The sequence below is a fragment of the Bubalus kerabau genome, chromosome 13, assembly GCF_029407905.1.
Source record: "Bubalus kerabau isolate K-KA32 ecotype Philippines breed swamp buffalo chromosome 13, PCC_UOA_SB_1v2, whole genome shotgun sequence".
NCBI classification, from domain to species: domain Eukaryota; kingdom Metazoa; phylum Chordata; class Mammalia; order Artiodactyla; family Bovidae; genus Bubalus; species Bubalus kerabau.
Window position 1 is genome coordinate 20,187,553 of NC_073636.1, and position 21,140 is coordinate 20,208,692.

Below are 21,140 nucleotides of genomic sequence, written 5' to 3' on the forward strand. Positions count from 1 at the left end.
GCTTTTACCGTTTCCTCTTCAATAATCGTTGTAAACCCAGATTGCTGTCATGAAGATATATGGCAAACCTCAGTGAGAGAATGCATGGCTCATCCACAGGGCTCAGACCCTGACGATTCTGCCACAGGGAACTGTGGCCCAGTGTGGACAGATTGGCTGATTATTTTATTTAACAAGACATACTCCAAATCCAGGTTCTCATATGAGGCCACCGGTTTTTAAACATTGTCTCAAAGTATTTTAAATACTCTTCGAGCCGAATGAAGTATGTCTGCCAGTCAAATTCAGCCCAAGAATCTATTGTGCTCTGTCTCTTCTTAAGCCTTCCTGAGCTTCCAGGACAGTAAGAGGTAGATACTGGATATGTTGAACTGCCAGCTTATCAGAATTTATCAAGGGAAGGAAAGGAGAGCTGTTTCAGGAACCCACACACATGTAGAAACACAGGGCCTAATGAGAATATCCATGTTGGCACCATCCTAAAAAAAAAAAAGGAAAAAGAAAAAATGAGAGCAAAAGATCACGGCTTGGAATAGGCCAGGCCTACAGTCAGACCCCAGCACCCAGGAAACAGCCTTCTCATTGTGAGGTGTTGCTGGTCAGTGAAGCAAGGCCCAGGGGTAACTGTGGATGCCAGAGCACTAAGTCCTCAGCTTGTGGTTTTAAGGCAAGAAGCCCTGCCTAGACCTTGCTGCAGGGCACTCTCTCCATAATGTGCACCACGTGTTTACTCTTTATGAATATACTTCATTCAAACACATGTTTCTGCCTTCTTCCTGGGATTTCTGATGACAAGTGTTACTGACCCACTCGGGAGGTGCCCGGCATGTTCTCAGAGTTTCAGACCCAGTCTGTGATTGCTTCTCTTTCATATGAGACAGAAATTTAGATCAGATGAAGTCCCTCACATCCCCCAGCTCAGTATGGAATGGGGGAAAGCCCCTAGTCAGAGTCTCAGCTTTTCTGGTTATTACCAGGTGACCACAGACAGGTCAGGTGACCCTCTCTGGCTCTCAGCCTCCAAATCTGTAGAAAAAGGGAGCTAGTGATGACGGCCTGCAGACCCCTTCCTGTGTGACAGTCTTGGTTTGCATGACTGCATTTCATAGGTGGTGCCTCCTGCTCCTTTAGGGGTCACTTAACTCCAGTACTATTACCTGGAAAATCCCATGGACAGAGGAGCCTGGAGGGCTACAGTCTATGGGGTTGCAAAGAGTCGGACATGACTGAGCAACTTCACTTTCACTTTCCCTTTATGGAATTCCAGGATGCCCAACACACCTGTAAGAGTGGAAGGAGCAGGAAGTGCAAGGACCCAAGAAAGGAGATCATGGATGGGCTTCCTCCGTGCTCTCATGTGACCAGATCAAGCTGATGGAGAGCAAACCCTGACACCTCTTTGAACCAGGGCCTCAGAGCCACATGCATCTCTTGGAAGGAAAAGAACATTGTTGTGGACAATTCTGGGAAAGATGCTGAGGAAGATTATTTTTGATCACAGACAAACTCAAAATATATTTGCTTCTTAATTCCTTGAATAAATGATTCATGGAATGCATGCATTTTAAGAAGTTGAATGCTTTGGGGTTGTTTTCCTGGAACCCTCCATTTCTGAACAGTCTCTAAAGACCAGTAATAAATATACACAGCTGCACAGCTAAGTGATCATGAGCATGCCCTTACGTGTCTATTGCATTTGCTTTAGGAAAATTCATTAATAAATAAACATTTTCCATAAACATGCCAGATAAAACAAAGGTAATGAGATTCACTTTTAACAAGTCAATACTAAGAATAACAAATGATGACTTTTTAGGGGATTTTCCTGTAAGTTTCCTGAAAGCCTCATAAATCTCTTCCTTCACCTCCTTTTTTCCCTGACTATATTCTCCTGACTGAAAATACCCTCCTACAATGAAAAATCCACAGTCAATTACACAGAGTTACAGAAAAGATGGTGAGAATGTGGAAAATAGCAAATAATCCTGGGAGAGTCTTCTTCATGTTCAAGTTCCCTTAATGTGCCCAAATGATCCAAGGCTGCAACCTCATGTCTTTTCTCAGGGTGACTGGTGTGGGATCAGCAGCCAGGGGTGTAGTGTGATGTCAGGAGACTTAGAAGTGCTTTGTGCTAGAATGACTTCCCCCACTGACACAGGCTTCCCTGGTGGCTAAAGAATCTGCCTCTGATGCAGGAGATCCAGGTTCAATTCCTGGATTGGGAAGATCCCCTAGGGAAGGGAATGGCAACCACTCCAGTATACTTGCCTGGAGAATTCCATGGACAGAGGAGCCTGGCGGGTTACAGTGCACGTGGCTGCACAGTTGGACACCACTGAGCAAGTAACACGGGCTTCTGTGTCTACAGTCCCTACTGTGTCTGGCACATCCTAAGAATTCAGATGAATGAATTACTTGAGTCTGAATTGGCCAAGGTACAGGGTGACGTTTGTTTTGGCCAACAAAGTGTATGCAGTGGTCTCTGGGATGAAGAAGGGAATCCAACCAGGCTTCCATAGCTTGATACACATATTCTCTAAGTTTAAAATAGTCATGGAGAGAGCAGAGATTTGGAATCTTACAGACTTTGTTGAATCCAAGGTCTACATATACAAACAAGTTGTGTGAGCCTGCATGAGAGATTTAAAATCCTCAAGCCTACATTTAAAAAATTTTTTTATTTTTGGCTGTGCCACATGGTGAATGGGCTCTTAGTTTCTTGACCAGTGTTTGAACCCGCTCTCCCTGCACTGGAAGCTTAGAGTCTTAACCACTGGACCACCAGGGAATCTCCTCAAGCTTATATTTTATTCTTATCCATCAAGGACTATAATATTCACTAAATCACAGGATGGTTGAGGAATAGAATAAAATATATAAATTATCTAGCACAGCATTGAACACAGCTGGTGCTCAATGTATGTTTAGGTTTTCCTCTCAACTCACCCCTATACACTAACCCCTTGGCTCTGATCCCTTTTCTTTTAATTCATATTCCTCAAGTAACCCAAGTAGGAAAAAAAGGTGCTTAAAAACCTACACAGAACATTTTACTCTTATTAAGCTCATTGCATGGTGATTTATCAAAGTTTGTATTATCTGTTTTGCAACTTGGAGTTTAGAATCTGGAAAAAGGAACCATTCTAAGCCACAAAGAATTTATATCTATAAAAAGTTTGAAGATGTGTATTCACTTTTTTCAAGGCTAGCTCTTGTTTGGTAAAAAGTCTCTAAGTATTCCTTTAATTTTATAGATCTAAAGGAAGATACTCTGTTATTTTTCCTAGTATTTGGACATAACCATTGACATGAACGCAGTTGTAATATTGAGAAGATAATTTGCTTGAAGAACTGAAACATTACTAGAATTAATTGAGCCAAGGCCATTTAAGAATTTCTTGCCTTTTGGTGGGGGATATTGAGGAAAGGGTTCTGTCAATGTCTCTCAGCTCTATGTAACTTCAGAGGGCAGTGTGCTCTGGAAATTGTGGAAAACCTAGGTTGGAGACTTGGCACAAGATAGAAAGAAACTGTATTTCCTACCAGACCATTCTTCCCACCAGAAGAAAGTGCATGGAAAACACCTGGCCAGGGTTTGGCATAGCCCAGCATGGACTTGGTATCAACTATCATGAAAGACATTACTAATGAATAAATAATCCAAAAGAAACTGATATCAAGCTGTTACACACCTGTGTGTAAGAATGATCTGTCTCTATGGGTAGTGGATATTTCTCTGGCTAGTTATTGAGAAAAGAGAGTCAATTCTGGGACAGGAATCAAGGGCTCTGGAGTGGACCGTAGACTAGGATGTGGACAGAACATCTATTTTCTCCCTGTGCCTCATGATAGCCGGGTGCCGACCATCCTGGTGGGCAATCCGTGGAGGAGGACCAGTTCTGGAGCTTTGGCAGAGTTTGCACAGGTGGGGCCATGAAGAATCAGCACACAGAGCAATGTCCAGAAGCAGTAAGGTCACTGGTGCCACGGCTCTCAGAGAAGTTGCCGCCCAAGAGCACAAGGACCCATGGAGAGCATACACCACAGGGTAAAACCTCTTCACACGTAAGCCGAGGTTCAAGCCAACACTGGATTATAAACAATCTAAGCACAGGATATATTCAGCTTGGGCTCGGATATTTTGCTTACACACAGATTATGTCCCTCACCGTGTTCATCTCAATTCATTTGGTTGAGGTAGTTTCCAAACCAGTTTTAAAGAGCAGAATCTGAACGGATTGAAAACTTCCATACCTACTCACCAAACCTGGCATCCCACATCAGCCAAGCCAGTGAGCAAACCTGGAATTCTTGTGCTTGCTTTGACAAGGCTTTTTTCGGCATTATGCCTTTAACACAAAAATTATGAAAGGGAAAAAGTGTGTGGAGTCCAGTCCAGCTATGATATTATTTATTCACCAGATACAAATTATATCTCCATTATAAATACAATCCTGAATTGTGCTTTAGTGGCAAGACTGGTTCTATGTTTTATTGGTGGAGGAAGCCCCTGAGATCTCCGCAACCCGTGGCTCGGTTGGAAAGCAGGACGCTTCTGTGTGGCTGTTCACCCTCTGCCTGATCACATTTCCAGATGCCACCGCAGCAAAGCAAGGCAGAAAGAAAATCACCAGAGGCATATCCAATGCACAAGATAAACAGAAGCTACTGGAAAGATGTGTAGGATCAGTAACGAGACAAAAAAAAAAAAAAAGAACCGCAGAGCCCAGTTGAAACAAGGGAAGAAATCACTCACCGCTCAGCAGGAGAATCACTGCACTTCACCGGGGCAGGTGAGCTGGGCATGTTTGCCTGTTAAATCATTACTGGGATTTAAAGAACCTGCATGAAGCAAGGCCACAGATTGATTCGCATGCTATTTATAATTCCTTAACAGTTTGATGTTTTGCAGTCAGAAAAATAGATCACAGGAATGATTCACTGAAAAAAAAAAAAAAGAAACATATATATTTAGTTCTCTCTGCTGAATAAAGTGGCACAACCACGTTTTGCATTTTTTCCAATACCATGAAAATGTGTTTTCATTATGCACCACATTATATAAAACGTAGTGCTGAGAGGATTCCTGCTTCCCTCACCAGGCAGGAGTGGAGAAAACAGCCTGAGTATGGAAATTGGGCCTCCCACAAACCATGCTTGGGGCCCATCCAAGACTCAGAGGGGAGACCAGCGTCATGAGCCCAAGGGCCTTCAGACGCTCTTCAGAGGGCCTGGAGACCAGGAAAGAGGTGTTCAAATTGCCCTTAAACCCTGTCTCTAGAGAACTCGGCCTGGGCCCCTTCATGAGAAGGGTGGAGGTCAAATTCATGAATGATCCTGAACCCCTGTCTACCACCTAGGAAGCTACAAGCTGACCACTGGCCCTGGCTCTGCGGCAGGAATTCCTGTCCTTTACCAGGGGATCACCTGGAATAGGAGTCGATTCCATTTTACGATGAAGCACATTTGTTCTCTTACCCCAGGTCTGAAGGACAATCTAGCTACATTTTCAAACTATTGCTTCTGGAGAGAGTTGAAGAATCCTGTAGAGGTATATAATCTCCCGCTTGAGGAACGGTAGGTCTGGTTTCCTGGTGGGTCAGACGGTAAAGAATTGCCTGCGAGGCAGGAGACCTAGGTTTGATTCCTGGGTTGGGAAGATCCCCTGGAGAAGGGAATGGCTACCCACTCCAATATTCTTGTCTGGAGAATTCCATGGACAGAGGAGCCTGGTGGGGCTAACAGTCCATGGCCTGGCAGAGCTACACAATCCATGGGGTCGAAAAGAGGCTGGACACGACTGAGTGACTAAGCACACATGGACATCTGCCAACCAGGAGCTGGCTTCAGGGAAAGTGTGTGTACTCAATCACCCAGGACCATCACTGGCACTTTCTGTCCATTTCCCTGGGCCACACTGCTCCATTTGACACTGGGAACCTTCCAAAGCTGAGCAATTCCTCAGTGCTGGTTGAACTCAAGCAAAGAAGACTGAACCTCCCCCCACCCTCCTCAGCCCACCGAAGGCCTGTCATTGGTGGCTCTCTAATATATTGAAATGTCCTCATTAGGCTATACATCCCTTGAGGTATGAGTTTTTGTTCATTCATGTGCATCTATTTCCCACAGTCTGGAACCTGATGTTGTACACCTACCAGGGTGTGACTGCTATTGATTGATTGATTGACGGAGGCCTTTGACTAATTCAGACATTCACATGCAAACTTCCTCTGCATTGTCTGGAAGCCCAGAGGCCAGACAGAGTTCAGCTCACTCATTTTCTTTCTGCTCTCTCAGCATCACGTCCAGAAACCAGATATTTGGAGCACTGATTCTATCCTTGACATCAGAATACCTTCATTTCCACAGCAGATCTATGAATGCCCATCTCTCTTGTGCTCATGCTCAGTCGCTCAGTTATGTCCAACTCTTTGCAACCCCATGGACTGTAGCCTGCTAGGCTCCTCTGTCCATGGGATTCTTCAGGCAAGAATACTGTAGTGGGTTGTCCTTTCCTCCTCAAGGGAATCCCCGACCCAGGGATAGAACCCGTGTCTCTTACGTCTCTTGCGTTGTAGGTGGATTTTTTCACTCCTGAGCCACAGAGAAGCCCTTGTCTTCTTCTCTCTGGCATTTCACAATAAGAACCCTGACTAATAATAATTCATTTTTTATGCCCTGTGCTAAAGAACAGAGAAGGCAATGGCAAGCCACTTCAGTACTCTTGCCTAGAAAATCCCATGGATGGAGGAGCCTGGTAGGCTGCAGTCCATGGGGTCGCTACAAGTCGGTCGCGACTGAGTGACTTCACTTTCACTTTTCACTTTCACACAATGGAGAAGGCAATGGCAACCCACTCCAGTGTTCTTGCCTGGAGAATCCCAGGGACGGGGGAGCCTGGTGGGCTGCCGTCTATGGGGTCGCACAGAGTCGGACACGACTGAAGCGACTCAGCAGTAGCAGTAGCAGCAGTGCTAAAGAAAGCAATGCCCTTCTGAGAGGTGTATGTGTTTTAAAGAAGGGATCCCCAACCTCCAGGATCTCATGCCTAATGATCAGAGGTAGAGCTGATAGAATAATAGAAATAAAATGCGTAATAAATGTAATGCGCTTGAATCATCCTGAAACCAACCCTCCACCACCCCAGTCCATGGAAAAATTGTCTTCCACAAAACTGTTTCCTGGTGCCATAAATGTTGGGGACTACTGTTTTAAAGAACATAGGCTAAGTGAAATGACCTTGATTTATCGAAATTAGAGTCCAGAAAGCAAACAGGACTCATCCCACATGGGACTAAGTTTGCAACTGTTTCTCAGAAATAGATAAGTTCTGGAACAAATCTAATTACTTGATGTCTAATCTGCCAGTTTCAATAGGTCACCCTTCATTACTTGAGAGCATCTTAAATTCACAAGACAACTGGAAATGCTAAAGTTCTGAACATCATGATTACTCACAAAATAGTTTACTATAGGAAGCTTGTAACTGAGCAATGCAAATTTTTCTATTCATTTTTCTGATTCTATAAATTTTTCTGATCCTTTTTTAGTTTAAAAGTAGAAACAGAACATCTATATGGGCCTCAAATGCCAATATGTTGAAGCAAGGATTTTGCCTCAGAATCATATAGTACATGAAAATTTAAAATAGTGTTACTAGAAAATCACAAGCACACAATCGTATCAATCATTTCTGTCTTTGATCTCTGAGATGTTTAGTCTTGTCACATATTTTTAAAACTTAGGAAGTTTTCACCAGTGTTATATAATGGGAAAGAAGGAAACATTTGAAACTAAGGGGCCAAGGTTAAAGTCTTGTTCTGATAATTTTCTAGCTGTATAACTGGGGACACATCCTTGAATGCTCACAGCTCCATTTTCCTGTTCTGTAAAATGTGAAAAATAATGCCTATTTCATAAGATAGCTGTGAGCATTAAGTCAGATAATAAATGTGGGAATGATTAAATAGAGCACTCTGTAAACTAGGAATTATTGCATCATCATCACTTTTCTTCATTTGAAAAGTCATAGTGCCAATGTATGCATGGCCCTAAATTAGGTATCTTAATAGATCAAGAAAGAATCCCATTAAAAAAACATTGTATTTTAATTAGCATATTTTATAATTCACTGGAACACTATCTCTAAGACTCAAGGACACTGGTTTTACATTAACTAATATAGTTCAAACATTCAAAGCACTTAGCTCCTGCGGATACTGTCTAGAAAGTTTGACATGGTCACCTAAGAGTAATTAAATGAATGAGCAGTAGCACCAGCAGTAAGAGGCCTCCTCGTCTTGCCAGGTGGTTGGTTTTCGATGTGTAAATTTACCCTGGGCTCTTCTTTGTCTGGTCCTTTGCTACTGAGAGAAAGGCCTACTTTATGAAGAAACCACTTCAAAATTATCTCAGAAAGATGAGAATAGCATATTTTTTTCCCCAAACATTTATTTTGAATTGAAGGAAAATTGCTTCACTACGTTGTTTTGGCCTCTGCCGTACATCAGCATGAGTCAGCCTTAGGTACACATGTGTCTCCTCCCTCTTCAGCCTCCCTCTCACCTCCCACCCGATCCCACCCCTCTAGGTTGTTACAGAGGCACAGTTTGAGTTCCCTGAGTCACACAGAAAATTCCTATTGGTTATCTATTTTACACATGGTGGTGTATATGCTCGGAGAAGGCAATGGCACCCACTCCAGTACTTTTGCCTGGAAAATCCCACGGACGGAGGAGCCTGGTAGGCTGCAGTCCATGGGGTCGCTAAGAGTTGGACATGACTGAGCGACACCACTTTCACTCTTCACTTTCATGCATTGGAGAAGGAAATGGCAACCCACTCCTGTGTTCTTGCCTGGAGAATCCCAGGGACGGGGGAGCTTGGTGGGCTTCCGTCTATGGGGTTGCACAGAGTCGGACACGACTGAAGCGACTTAGCAGCAGCAGTGTATATGCTTCCACGTTACTTTCTCCATTCATCCCACCCTCTCCTTCCTCCCACTGCCAGCGTCCATAAGTCTGTTCTCTATGTCTGCATCTCCATTGTTGCCCTGTATAAATAGGTTCATCAGTACCATCTTTCTAGATTCCATATATAGAGAGTAGCATATATGTTTTCAAGTGTAGGAGAAAAAGCATTTATTGATCATGCATATCAAGACTAAGAAATCCAAGGTTTTTTAAGGAAAATGCTTTGTAAAACTTTAAAAAAATATATCTATTTATTTGGCTGTGCCAGGTCTTAGTTGTGGTATATGGGATCTAACTTCCTGACCAAGGAACAAACCTGGACCCCCTGCATTGGGAACAGAGTCTTAGCCACTGGACCACCACAGAAGTCCCTGTAAAACTTCTCTAAGAAAGAAATTCCTATGAGAGAATAAAAGGAAATTATGTCTCAAAAAAAGAGGGACAAAGTAAGAAAGGCTATGTATTCAGTGTGTAGAATAACTTTATATGCAGAATCTTTGGAACAATGTTTATACCCTTTGCTTTTTTGGTTTTTTGAGCTTCTCTAATAAGACATTATGAGGGTTTTTTTTTTAAATTATCAGTTCAAGATGGTGGAAGAATAAGACGAGGACACCACTTTCTCCGCCACAAATTCATCAAAAGATCATTTGAATGTTGAGCAACTTCCACAAAACAACTTCTGAACACTGGCGCAGGACACCAGGCACCCAGAAAGGCAGTCCATTCTCTTCAAAAGGAGGTGAAAGTGAAAGGCACTCAATCATGTCTGACTCTTTGCAACCCAGGCCAGAATTCTGGAGTGGGAAGCCTTTCCCTTCTCCAGGGGATCTTCCCAACCCAGGGATCAAACCTAGGTCTCCCACATGGCAGGCAGATTCTTTACCAGCTGAGCCACAAGGGAAGCCCCATCAAAAGGAGGTAGGGCAAAATATAAAAGACAAAAAGAGAGACAAAAGAGTTAGGGATGGAGACCTGTCCTGGGGAGGGAGTCGTGAAGGAGGAGAAGTTTTCACACAGTAGGAAACCCTCTCACAGGTGGATCTGTGGGGAGTTTTGGAATCTCAGAAGGCAACATAACCTGGAAAAAAAAAAAAACAACACAGAATACATGCCTAACCACAACTGCGGAAAAGAGAATTTTCCTGTGAAAGGCTCTAACCTAACAAGCTAACATGCAGCCTGGCCCACTCACAGAACAAAGGACTGAGCAAATACCAAAGGAGAGCTAGCCGGCTGCATATCGGCCCCTGCCCACCCAGAGGCAGAGAGGCAGGCTTGCAACAGCCAGAGCCAGAAGGCAAGGGGCTGCTGCAATCTCAGCCCCAGAGATGCAGGCATCTTCAACCAAACCGTGAGCAGGCTCCCAGCTGCTAACCACATCTTCCTGAGATCCTGGGTGGCTGACATCTGCCAGGAGGGTCACAGCCTGAGATCAGCTCTCCAAAGGAGACACACAGCACACCTGAGACAGAGCTCTCATGGGGCACCTGTAAAACCGAGCGGCCGGGACCGGGGAGGTGACTAAGATGCATGGCCCACCTAGGACAGTGCACTTGCAAGCACCTGGTCACCTGAGCTGCTCAGATCCGGGAAGGGCACAAAATGCACGCCCAACCCACAGAGACTGAGCCAGAACTGTGTCTGAGTGTCTCCTGTGGAAGTACCAGGGCAGTGGCCTGCTTCAGGGACAGGGGCTCTGGGTGCAGCAGACCTGGGTATGGCATAAGCCCTCTTGGAGGAGGTCGCCATTTACCCCACCATAGAACCAACAGAACTTACACAGGACTGGGGAAACAGACTCTTGGAGGGCACAAACAAAACCTTGTGCACACCAGGACCCAGGAGAAAGGAGCAGTGACCCCACAAGAAACTGATCCAGACATGCCCATGAGTGTCCAGGAGTCTCTGGCAGAGGCGTGTGTCAGCGGTGGCCTGCTGCAGGGTTGGGGCACTGAGTGCAGCAGTGCGTGTGGGGGACCTTTTGAAGGAAGTTGCCATTATCTTCATTACCTCCACCATACTTTGGCCTCAGGTCAAGCAACAGGGAGGGAACACAGCCCTGCCCATCAATAGAAAATTGGATTAAAGATTTATTGAACATGGCCCCGCCCATCAGAACAAGAACCAGTTTCCCCACCCCACCCCACCACCCCCCCCAGTCAGTCTCTCCCATCAGGAAGCTTCCATAAGCCTCTTATCCCTATCCATCAGAGGGCAGGCAGAATGAAAACCACAGTCACAGAAAATTAACCAAATTGATCACATGGACCACAGCCTTGTCTAGCTCAATGAAACTACGAGCCATGCTGAGTAGGGCCACCCAAGACAGGTTATGGCAAAGAGTTCTGACAAAACGTGGTCCCCTGGAGAATGCAATTGTAAACCACTTCAGTATTCTTGCCTTGAGAACCCCATGAACAGTATGAAAAGGCCAAAAGTATGACACTGAAAGATGAACTCCCTCCCCAGGTTGGTGGGTGCCCAAAATACTACTGGAGAAGAGTGGAGAAAAAATTTCAGAAAGAATGAAGAGACAGAGCCAAAGCAAAAACAATGCCCAGTTGTGGATGTGACGGGTGATGGAGTAAGTCCAATGCTGTAAAGAACAATATTGCATAGGAACCTGGAATGTTAGGTCCATGAATCAAGGCAAACAGGAGATGGCAAGAGTGAACATCGACATTTTAGGACTCAGTGAACTAAAACAGACTGGAATGGGTGACTTTAACTCAGATGACCATTATATCTACTACTGTGGGCAAGAATCCCTTAGAAGAAATGGAGTAGCCATCATAGTTAACAAAAGAGTCTGAAATGCAGTACTTGGATGCAATCTCAAAAATGGCAGAATAATCTCTGTTCATTTCCAAGGCAAACCAAGTCTATGCCCTGACCAGTAATGCTGAAGAAGCTGAACTTGAATGGTTCTATGAAGACCTACAAGACATTCTGGAACTAATACCCAAAAAAGATGTCCTCTTCATTCTAGGGGACTGGAATGCAAAAGTAGGAAGTCAAGAGCTGCTGGGAGTAACAGGCAAATTTGGCCTTGGAATACAAAACGAAGCAGGTCAAAGGGTAACAAGAGTTTTGCCAAAAGAACGCACTGGTCATAGCAAATACCTCCTCCAACAACACAAGAGAAGACTCTACACATGGACATCACCAGATAGTCAACACCAAAATCAGATTGATTATATTCTTTACAGCCAAAGATGGAGAAATTCTATACAGTCAGCAAAAACAAGCCCAGGAGCTGACATGGCTCAGATTATGAACTCCTTATTGCAACATTCAGACTTAAATTGAAGAAAGTAGGGAAAACTACTCGACAATTCAGGTATGACCTAAATCAAATCCCTTATGATTATACATAAGTGACAGATTCAAGGGATTAGATCTGATAGACAGAATGCCTGAAGAACTATGGACAGAGGTTCGTGACATTGTACAGGAGGCAGTGATCAAGACCATCCCCAAGAAAAAAAAATGCAAAAAAGCAAAATGGTTGTCTTAGGAGGCCTTACAGATAGCTGAGAAAAGAAGAGAAGCTAAAGGCAAAGGAGAAAAGAAAAGATATACCCATTTGAATGCAGAGCTCCAAAGAATAGTAAGGAGAGATAAGAAAGCCTTCCTCAGCGATCAGTGCAAAGAAATAGAGGAAAACAATAGAATGAGAAAGACTAAAGGTCTCTTCAAGAAAATTAGAAATACCAAGGGAACATTTCATGCAAAGATAAGATCAACAAAGGACAGAAATGGTATGGACCTAACAAAAGCAGAAGATATTAAGAAGAGGTGTTAAGAATACACAGAAGAACTATTACAAAAAAATATCTTCATGACCCAGATAACCATGATGGTGTGATCGCTCACGTAGAGCCAGACATCCTGGAATGCAAAGTCAAGTGGGCCTTAGAAAGCATCACTCTGTACAAAGCTAGTGGAGGTGATGGAATTCCAGTTGAGCTGTTCCAAATCCTAAAAGATGATGCCATGAAAGTGCTGCACTCATTATGTCAGCAAATATGGAAAACTCAGCAGTGGCCACAGGACTGGAAAATGTTAGTTTTCATTCCAATCCCAAGGAAAGGCAATGCCAAAGAATGTTCAAACTACCACATAATTGCACTCGTCTCACATGCTAGCAAAGTAATACTCAAAATTCTCCAAGCCAGGCTTCAACAATACATGAACCGTGAGTTTCCAGATGTTCAAGCTGGATTTAGAAAAGGCAGAGGAACCAGAGATCAAATTGCCAACATCCGCTGGATCATCGAAAAAGCAAGAGAGTTCCAGAAAAACATCTACTTTTGCTTTTTTGACTATGCCAAAGCCTTTGACTTCAGAAATTCTGGATGGAAATACCAGAACACCTGACCTGCCTTCTGAGAATACTGTATCCAGGCCAGGAAGCAACAGTTAGAACTGGACATGGAACAACAGACTGGTTCCAAATTGGGAAAGGAGTATGTCAAGGCTATATTTGTCACCCTGCTTATTTAACTTACATGCAGAGTACATCATGCAAAATGCCAGGTTGGAGGAAGCACACGCTGGAATCAAGATTGTGGGGAGAAATATCAATAGCCTCAGATATGTAGATGACACCACCCTTATGGCAGAAAGTGAAGAGGAACTAAAGAGCTTCTTGATGAAAGTGAAAGAAGAGAGTGAAAAGTTGGCTTAAAATTCAACATTCAGAAAACTAAGATCATGGCATCTGGCCCCCATGGCAAAAAGATGGGGAAACAATGGAAACAGTGACAGACTTTATTTTCTTGGGCTCCCAAATCACTGCAGATGGTGACTGCAGCCATGAAATTAAGAGATGCTTACTCCTTGGAAGAAAAGCTATGACCAACCTAGAGAGTATATTAAAAACCAGAGAGATTACTTTACCAACAAAGGTCCATCTAGTCAAAGCTATGGTTTTTCCAGTAGTCATGTATGGATGTGAGAGTTTGACTATAAAGAAAGCTGAGCACTGAAGAATTGATGCTTTTGAACTGTCGTGTTGGAGAAGTCTCTTGAAAGTCCCTTGGACTGCAAGGATATCCAATCAGTCCATCCTAAAGGAAATCAGTCCTGAATATTCATTGGAAGGACTGATGCTGAAGCTGAAACTCTAATACTTTGGCCACCTGATGAGAAGAACCAACTCATTGGAAAAGACCCTGATTTGGGAAAGATTGAAGGCAGGAGGAGAAGGGGATGACAGAGGTTGAGTTGGTTGAAAGGCATCACCGACGCAATGGACATGAGTTTGAGTAAACTCCAGGAGTTGGTGATGGACAGGGAAGCCTGGCGTGCTGTAGTCCATGGGGTTGCAAAGAGTCAGATGTGACTGAGCGACTGAACTGAACTGAAGGAAAATTTTTAAAAAATATTTTCCACTATCTTATTTGATGGCAAAAGGGAAAGACAGCAAATCAAAGGAATATTGTAAAATTATAGACTGTAGTTGAATATTTCCAATGACCTGATAGGTTTTTCCAAGGTTGTTGCTCAGTTGTTCAGTCATGTCTGATTATTTTCAACCCCATGGACTGCAGCACACCAGGCTTCCCTGTCCTTCATCATCTCCTGGAGTTTTCTCAAACTCATGTCCATCGAGTCAGTGATGCCATCCAACCATCTCATCCTCTGTTGTCCCCTTCTCCTCCTGCCTTCAATCTTTCCCAGCATCAGGGTCTTTTCCAAACAGTTGGTTCTTCCCATAAGGTAGCCAAAGTATTGGAGTTTCAGCTTCAGCATCAGTCCTTCCAATGAATATTCAGAGTTGATTTCCTTAAGGATTGACTGGCTTGATCTCCTTGCAGTCCAAGGAACTCTCAGGAGTCTTCTCCAACATCACATTTCAAAAGCATCAATTCTTCAGCACTCAGATTTCTTTATGGTCCAACTTTCACATCCATACATGACTACTGGAAAAACCATAGCTTTAACTAGACGGACCTTTGTTGGCAAGGTATTGGCTCTGCTTTTTAATATGCTGTCTAGGTTTGTCATAGAAGTAAATTTTATTTAATTCTACTGAGTCTTATTGAGCTGTTCAAACCAGAACTGTATGTTAAATTGTATTTCTTTATTTGCCTATCATCACAATTCAATAATAGTTAATAATAAGAGTTACTGTGTATCATCATTTACAATGGGCCACACCCTACGTTAGCATCTTTACCTACATTATGGCTTTAAATCTCCAAAATGGCCTTTGAAGTACACACCATTCATATTCATACTTTCTAGCACAAAAAATCACTTCATGGGAAATAGATGGGGAGACAGCAGAAACAGTGTCAGACTTTATTTTTTTGGCTCCAAAATCACTGCAGATGGTGACTGCAGCCATGAAATTAAAAGACGCTTACTCCTTGGAAGGAAAGTTATGACCAACCTAGATAGCATATTCAAAAGCAGAGACGTTACTTTGCCAACAAAGGTCCGTCTAGTCAAGGCTATGGTTTTTCCTGTGGTCATGTATGGATGTGAAAGTTGGACTGTGAAGAAAGCTGAGCGCCGAAGAATTGATGCTTTTGAACTGTGGTGTTGGAGAAGACTCTTGAGAGTCCCTTGGACTGCAAGGAGATCCAACCTGTCCATTCTAAAGGAGATCAGTACTGGGTGTTCTTTGGAAGGAATGATGCTAAAGCTGAAACTCCAGTACTTTGGCCACCTAATGTGAAGAGTTGACTCATTGGAAAAGACTCTGATGCTGGGAGGGATTGGGGGCAGGAGGAGAAGGGGATGACAGAGGATGAGATGGCTGGATGGCATCACCGACTCGATGGACATGAGTTTGGGTGAACTCTGGGAGTTGGTGATAGACAGGGAGGCCTGGCGTGCCTCAATTCATGGGGTCGCAAAGAGTCAGACACGACTGAGCAACTGAACTGACTGACTGAGCACAAAAAATTAAGTGATCATACCTAAGGTCACACATCCAATAAGAGGAAGATTCCAGGTCACATCAGTAGCAATGCTAACAACCTATCACCTAGCACATATGGTGCTACCAAATGCAGAAAGTGCTTATTGGATATTAGCTGATTACAGTTTTGATTGAATATAATGAAAATATACTGACTTATAAAATGTTATCTGCCACATCACTGTATTTTTATAGATTTGAGTTAAAAAATTTGAAGTTATATTGCATGTATAATATTTGATTAGATAGTTTCAGATAACCAAACTAAGCCTAGACTAGGAAACTTGCACCTAGCTCTAATAAGTAATCTATATTCTGACATCATTTTACTTTTGAACAGCTAAATTACATAGGGGACTAGAATCCCAGAAAAGGTTCTGAGGAGACTCTCTCCCATGCTTAACATGCAATGACTAAAGGGTGAAATAGCCCTAACCTTGAATTCTCTCACAGCTTAGGTTATACCCTAAACATTACGTTTACGCTGTAATTTTGTTTCATTTTGGTGTAAGAAAGGAACTGTTACAGGCAATGCCTATTGAGCTGTTGTGGTCAAATATTTATTAAAAAGACCATATTGATTTGCAGATTATGACTGACCACATATGAACCCATCTTTCCAGTGACATTCTTATTTAAGGTATTGATTAAGGGCTTTTCATGCAGAAAGCATTTCTCTTGTCAGTTCAGTTATGCTGGCTTTTGTAATAAGCTAATTTGATTTCCTTTTTTAACCTTTGTTTGATTAGGGGAACGACATTTGCATTAAAATTCAAGAGAGATGAAGTCTGCCATCGATCTTGACTTCCTCATGGACCTCTTGTACTGAGCGAAAAGATGATTTAGAGAATGTCAAGAGTCTTGGAACAACCATAATGAGAGAGGGAAAAAAATCACTTCAGACTTACACACCAGTAAGGGCTTATTTGACAGAAAGGGCAATTGCGTTTGGTGGATATATTTTAGAGAAATCAAATTCAGGAAGTTTAATTTTGTTCTTAGGGCAAGTCATGAAGAAAGCTGTAAGGTAAACTGCCATTAATAAAGTACTCCCTAGTTAAACCAAAACATTTCCAAACAACTGAAGAGGTTAACCAAAACATGTATATTGTTACTTGCCACAAAGGAGGAAGAGAAGTAAATTCTAATATTTCTCTATAAACATGTTCCTGGTAAAATACTAACCTCAAACAAGTTTGTGGTTAAATAGAGTTAATCCTTTTCATATTGTTCATGGGGTTCTCAAGGCAAAAAAGAAAGAAAGCTTAGCACCAAAGAATTGATGCTTTTGAACTGTGGTGTTGGAAAAGATTCTCGAGAGTCCCTTAGACTGCAAGGAGATCAAACCAGTCAATCCTAAAGGGAATCAATCCTGAATATTCATTGGAAGAACTGATGCTGAAGCTGAAACTCCAATACTTTGGCCACCTGATGCGAAGAACTGACTCTTTGGAAAAGACCCTGATGCTGGGAAAGATTGAAGGCAGGAGGATAAGGGGACGACAGAGGATGAGATAGTTAGATGGCATCACCGACTCAATGGACATGAGTTTGAGCAAGCTCAGGGAGTTGGTGATGGACAGGGAAGCCTAATGTGCTGCAGTCCATGGGGTCGCAAAGAGTTGGACACAAGTGAGCAACTAAAATGAGAGTTAATCCCCTATTGCTGTCCCTGAGAACTGTGGAGATAAAACCCACATCAGTTCAAGTCCTCCACTGGCGTTGTTGTTATTGTTCTGTCGCTCAGTCATGTCTGACTCTTTGTGACCCATGGACTGCAGCACACCAGGCTTCCCTGTCTTTCTCCATCTCCAGGAACTTGCTCAAACTCATGTCAATTGAAGTCGATGATGCCATCCAACCATCTCATCCTCTGTCACCCCCTTCTCCTCCTGCCCTCCATCTTTCCCAGCATCAGAGTCTTTTCCAGTGGGTCAGCTCCCCCAGGCTTAATCAGTCCTCTTTCATAATAACACTCAAAGATATGTGCAACTTCTTACAGTTGCCTTTGACTCTGGATCCTTTTCCTAGGGAGGAAATCAATGTATCTTGTGGCTTCAATAGCTTAGTTCCATTACTTATTCCTGAAATCTCCAAAGATCTCTATTTGAATCTTTTCTGGCAATGAAAACGCTTTCCATTTTATAAGGAGTTTCACTGGGCTGGGGATTTTTAATTCAAGAGAAATTCGCCTAAAATGAACCTAGGGATGTATTAAATGCTCAGTGGAATACGTGGAAACTGTATCACATGGGCCCACCCATTCCTTCTGCAATAGCAACTCAGAATGTTTTTCAGCTGACACAATGTAGGAGTTAGAAAAATCAAAAGACAAGAAAGGGGAATAACTTGCAAGCAATTGGTTGCAAAACTTCTGGTTCCCAATATAATTGGAAACTCTCTTCGCTCATTTGGGTAAATTCTCATGATTCTAGGTCACTTGGAAGAACTTTGAGGGTCAGCAGGTCTTTGCTAACTTCTTTCTTTCTCGGGAAAAGTCATTGAGTATATTTACTGAAAGTAACTTTCCATTTGCCATTGTTCTGCCAGAGGTGATTCATCTCCAGTCCCCAGTTTCCCGATTTTATAGCTTAAAGTTGTGGCTTGACTCTTTTTATATTAATTCTTAAATTAATGTAAATTGATATATTTCTCCTTTAAAATAACATAAGCTAAGATACTAGGAAATCAACTTCTTAAAAACCCAATTCAATTTGGAAGTATACAGTTGACTTTTGGCCTATGGCACTACAGGTAAATCTAATGCTTCCTTTCTTCTGTGAGTAATGTTACACAATTATACACATTTTAAGGACTGCAGATAAAATATGATTATTCAGAGAAAGACCAATGTTCAGCTGCTATCTGTGGTTCTACAGCAATAATTAGATTTTAATTAGGAAAGAATAAGAACCACTGAACACCAGGAGAAGAAAGGACTGTAAAGAAGGTACAACCTTGTCTTGTTATAGATGAGGAAATTTGGTCAAAGAGAGGGAACTGCCATGTGAAATATTTCCAAATTAATAAAATAAGACAACTACAATTACTTTCAAATTCCATGAAGTTAGGTTCTTTTACAGTAAATATGACACCATTTAATCTTATGTCTAACAAAGAATTGAGATGAAAAATGTTCCACTGATGCCACCAAGCTTTCATACCGTTAGCAGTATGGAAGTAGATTATCCATAAAACATGGCAGAAGAATTTAAGGAAAGTATTTTCATATGTCCCATATGGGCAAATCATTAACTGTTCTTTCATGTTGTGAGCCCAAAAGCATCTCTATTATATTTTATATTGTGTTAAAATCAATATAATGTAATATAAAATTCATCCAGAGGATAACATATTTATGTATTCCCAAGGCATTTTTAGTTGAGACATTTATTTGGACTTTAATTTTAAAAATAACACTGCTTAGCTTCTGCCGCCATTGTTCCTCCCATTTTATTACAGCCCCCAGTCCTGGCACCTGGGAAATTCATCAGACTCATCTCTGTGGAGGTTTAGAGGGCAGACACATCATTTTTTTAAATCTTCAGTTGCCCTTCAAATCCGCTGAACAGAATTCCTTATCTCCTAACAAAGATTTTACTTGAGTATTTTATGTGTAATTCATCAGAATAGCTGCTAAGCTGTTCAATTTTATTTTTAAAAGGTAGGAGCGTTGTGGCAGACAAGCCTGAGGTTTAGAAAGCCTGATTCTGCTTGCCTTTCATTTTCCCTGTGGCCTCTGAAGTGTGGTTTATTGGTAACCACCACGTTGCTATTCCTGTCTCAACTGACTCCTCATTACTCAAAGCCAATAATAATTGCTAAATATGACTAATATCACATGGAAGTTCGCAAAGTTCACTGCTAACCTTCATTCCAGCTCAAAATGTTTTCAAGGTTAATAGATTGATCTCGAGCCGAGATATGATGCATTTATAAAAAGGGAGAAAATGAAAAATTTGGCATCACCAATATGCGAACAGTTTTAAATGATTCATTTGTTACATTTGGACTGTAGCCATGAAATTCATTTGATATATATCACATAGTTATATTCTAACCTAGACACTGGAAAATAAATTAATGATACATTTTAACATTAGACAATTTTACGAACACACACACACACACACACACACATTAATCCAGGATGAGAATCAGGGCATTAAAACTTACTGGCTATTCCAGCTGGGGAATACTAGGCATTTAAGACAGAGCTAACCACTTTCAAAGACTGAGACTGCTCTAACACACAGCTCAGTTACAGCTGCGACCTTAAGAGGCTAGTTGCCAATTGTGTCTCTTGGTTTCCTTGCTTGGAGGAAAGACAAATGAAATTCCTGACCTCATCTCAGTTCTGTGCTTCTTACAGTTTTTGGTACCCAGGTTCCGGCCCACAGAATCTCTTGTTTTGCCCACACCCTTGATTGGACTCATCAAGGTTTCTAGGGTCCCAGAGAGACCTAAACCACCGCCTTTCTGATCCTGCCCCATGCCCGCTCTGAGCCCATTCCCACAATCTGTTTCTGAGCCTGGATTTCAATTCCAGTTTGGTGAGGTTAGGGAGTCCTGGCCCCTGGCCCAGCTTTGCCAGAACCTGGCCCACCGAACTGGAGGCAGCATTTCCCGATAGGCTTCCTGGTCCTCGTTAAGAGCAAGCCAGAGAGGCCGGCGGTTTCTTCCTCTCAATTGTTCAGCTCGCCATCCTCCTTGATTTCACAAGGCTCAGACCACTAACTGCCCCTACTAGCAGGACCGCTTTTATGACTCTGCTCTTCCCATCTTTCTTCCTGGTTAATTAGCCCACTCACAATGAATATTGTGGTTGTGTTCTCCAGAAACAGCGCCACTGAGCTCCACTTACCTGCAGACGTGCACGCAAACCCCTTGGCTTGGCACTCAAGTCTTCCTACCTGCAATACCACTTTCCCGCTCCTGAGGTCCTTCGGGAACAGACAGCCTGTGATCTCCCTTGAGTCAGCCCTCCGCTCACTAACTGTGAACTCGGGCCCGTCACTTAATCTAGCTGAGCCTTCCTTTCTCAGTTCTGCGGAGTAACACCTTCCTTACTCACTGTGAGGATTAACCACACAGCGCAGACAATTTCTAGCATGCTCCAGGCACACAAAAAAGGCCCCACGCACTTGTAAGAAGACTTTGTTAGCTGCCTGCTGTTCTCAGCACTTCTCAAAGGCTCTCTACCTGCTCACTTCCCACTCACTCTTTAAGGC

The 21,140-nt window shown here is 42.7% G+C and overlaps 1 long non-coding RNA gene across 1 annotated transcript; it reads right to left on the reverse strand.

The window, feature by feature from the left end:
- Window positions 1-335: 335 nt before the first annotated feature.
- Window positions 336-20,929, reverse strand: LOC129626217 (uncharacterized). Its single transcript, XR_008701835.1, has 3 exons — window positions 20,774-20,929; window positions 4,757-4,941; window positions 336-479 (listed from the first exon to the last, which is right to left on the reverse strand). It is a non-coding gene; the product is annotated as an uncharacterized LOC129626217 (long non-coding RNA).
- Between the last annotated feature and the right edge of the window lie 211 nt (window positions 20,930-21,140).